The sequence below is a fragment of the Myotis myotis genome, unplaced genomic scaffold, assembly GCF_014108235.1.
Source record: "Myotis myotis isolate mMyoMyo1 unplaced genomic scaffold, mMyoMyo1.p scaffold_m19_p_8, whole genome shotgun sequence".
Taxonomy (NCBI): Eukaryota; Metazoa; Chordata; class Mammalia; order Chiroptera; family Vespertilionidae; genus Myotis; species Myotis myotis.
The window spans coordinates 3,131,768-3,135,017 of NW_023416390.1; the positions used below are offsets into that span (position 1 = coordinate 3,131,768).

General features: G+C 46.6%; 1 pseudogene; it reads left to right on the forward strand.

Moving 5' to 3' along the window:
* The first annotated feature begins 1,412 nt into the window (after positions 1–1,412).
* On the forward strand, positions 1,413–2,007 carry LOC118662036 (annotated as a pseudogene).
* Positions 2,008–3,250: the final 1,243 nt, after the last annotated feature.

The window sequence follows — 3,250 nt, forward strand, 5'->3', positions numbered from 1 at the left end:
ACAGTGATGCAGAGGAGACATGTGGGGAAGTGGAAAGAATCCCGGAAATCAGGCTCATCAGCACTCAGGCCCCCATCTGCTACTTACTGGCAGTAGAACTCTGGCTCATCCCGTAACCCCGAAGCCCCAATTTCCTCAGTTATAAGAACTGTAACTTGGCCTGCCAAAGTTTCCATGAGATCAGAAGACCTAATAATTGTAGAGAGATTTGAAAGACGTCAAGCAAAAGAATGTCTGAAAACCATTGAGTGGACTAATTTGGAAACTGGACACTTGTATTTAATGGACAGGATGCTTTTGTCTGCTACTCGGTCAGATTCCTTGCTCCTGGACAAAGCATTTCAATGCAGAATTTCTCTAAGTGCCTGGTGGGGTTGGTAATAGGGTTTAGTCAGGGTGAGTGGCTGATCAATAAAGTTCGCCATATGGTCTTCTTGAGAAGAGTTAGGGCTGTTCTGAGGGCCTTTAGGTGCCAAGATATTTTAGAAATATCCTGTCCTATATATCCTATATACCCTCATAGCTTGTCTTATATACCTACTAGAGGCCCGGTGCACAAATTCATGCACGGGTGGGGTCGGGCCAGGCTGGTCAAGGGGAGTGGCTGCAGGCATTTGGCCAGCAGCCCTGCCCCTGGTTGGGGTGGGGGGGCACCTATCGGTGGTGGGGCCAGCCGAGGGAGGGGCCGAGGGCAGTTGGCCAGCCAGCCCCGCCCCCTGGTCAAACTCCCCGTTGAATTCCCAGTCGAGGGGACAATTTGCATATTAGCCTTTAATTATATAGGATACACCCTCAATGCTTGAATTTAGGTCCTCTGGAAATCAAATTTCTGCTATCATTCCAACATCTTCAAAGTGGTTGGATCCCAATAGCAAAGAAGCAATGGTGCCTTTTATACAACTAACAGCACTCAGTTCATCATGCCCCTGAGGTGGGTGCTTGGGCATGCCAATCGCAGGACTGAAACACACATTGGCCCGCTTCCTGGGAGGCTGCCTACGCAGGGCTCGATTCCTTCCTTCTCTTAGGATTGCTCCAGCTGGAGGGAGCTCACAATGCCTGGTCTGTGTGGGCAGGAGGGTCTGGCCCCTGGACTTGATGTAGAACATCTGTGAAGAGCATCCATTTCCAGAGCTCGCAAAGGGCCCTTTACCCATCTTCTCTCATCAAAATTCTTTCACCATTTTTCAATGCCAGTCTTCTTTTGAGAAGCCTCTTCCCTAAAACCTTTCCAGTCTGCCTTCTCAAGGTAAAATTCGTCTTGTCCACTGCTCGTCTACAGCAAAAACAGATTACTATGTCTCCTACCCCCTGTGATGTGTGCCTCTGAAAGTAATAACAAAGCTTCCCCTTATTATGATTTGGCTAGACAAGAGCAAGAGGAAATTCTTGAGCAAGAGTTTTTATTCCTGCTCTCTTCCTGTCTCTCATCATGGCGGATCAAGGGGAAAAGGAGAACCCCATGCGGGAGCTGCGCATCCGCAAGCTCTGCCTCAGCATCTGTGTGGGGGAGAGCGGGGACCAACTGACGTGGGAGCCAAGGTCCTGGAGCAGCTCACGGGCCAGACCCCGGTCTTCTCCAAAGCCAGATACACCGTCAGGTCCTCTGGCATCAGGAGAAATGAAAAGATTGCTGTCCACTGCACAGTCCGTGGAGCCAAGGCAGAAGAAATCTTGGAGAAAGGTCTAAAAGTGCCAGAGTATGAATTACGAAAAAATAACTTCTCAGATACTGGAAACTTTGGTTTTGGGATCCAGGAACACATCGATCTGGGGATCAAATATGACCCAAGCACTGGTATCTACGGCCTGGACTTCTATGTGGTGCTGGTAGGCCAGGTTTCCGCATCGCAGACAAGAAACGCAGGACAGGCTGCATTGGGGCCAAACACAGAATCAGCAGAGGAGGCCGTGCACTGGTTCCAGCAGAAGTATGATGGCATCATCCTCCCTGGCAAATAAATTCCCATTTCTATCCAAAAGGCCAATAAAATGTTTTCAGTGAAAAAAAAAAAAGGAGTTTTTATTCCTTATGAGGTAAAAACCATCCATAATTTATAAACTGTAATCCAGACCAGTGGTCTCTAAATATTCTGGATTATGTAACTTCAACTTGATACGTACTTGTTTATATGGTATATACATGTACATTATACTGACATTTTCTGTACATGACAGATCACACACATAAATAGTAATATTCAAAGGATGAGATAAAAAACAGATACAGAACATTCTGATATTTTCATGCCATGCCCCAGTGAATCCGCTCACACTGAGGTGTGTGCGCTCCCATGCAGAGAGCCCTGGGTCCCACCCCAGGATGATGTGCTTAGCTTTCCCTTGTGACTGCCCTTCCTTGAGTCAAAGTTGTGCCATGAGCGAAGCTGGGAAACACTAACTTCTTTGTGTGGCCAGAGAGCAAAAAGGTTGACTTTCTCAAAGGAAAGGTGACTTTAATGGACAGTGCAGGTGCTGGTGGCGTGGCTGCCTCTGTGTAGCCAGAGGCTGTCTGAAGGGAATCAGTCTTATTTTCATTAAAGCAGGCAGTGTATTCAGACAGGCCCTGAGGATTTCTGTTCTTGTTGTTGTTGCTCTGGGGTTTGTTCAAACCACACCTTCTGATAGGCTCTATGATTAGGAACACTTTTCAGAGTCTGTGCTGCACTGAAGGCATGTGGAGGCAAACATCTCCCCCCACCCCCCACCCCCACCCCCAGTAATGACAAATCCAAACTGATAGAGCAACGTCTCAATAGCAGTGACTATGTAAAGGTCTAAGCTCACTTCTGCTGTCACTACAGACTCTTAGGCAATCCGAGCAGAAAAAACAGGGGCACAGGAAATATGTAAAGGGAGGAGGCGTGCATAAAAATAACTATAGAAAGGTTTCCAGAAATACAGTCAAATGCATTTTAGCATCAGGCATAAACTTGATGACAGTGAGGCTCAGAAAGAAAGCATATTTCAAAAGAACATTTATAAAACCTTGGATTCAATAATGAGACCTTTGGATTTGAATTATTAAGGAGAGAGAACCCAGAGACAGAACATGGCTGTTGTGCAGTGAATTTGGGGCTAGTATTCTGGAACACTTTCCCCACATAACGGTCATGTGATTGCATTAAGATTAACATGAGTTGAAACCTTTGTGTTTACGAGTGGACTCTCTTCCCACTTCGGCAAACAAGGCTTCCTGGAAACCACTGTATGGAAACTCATTGAAACGTATAGATACCACAATGACTCC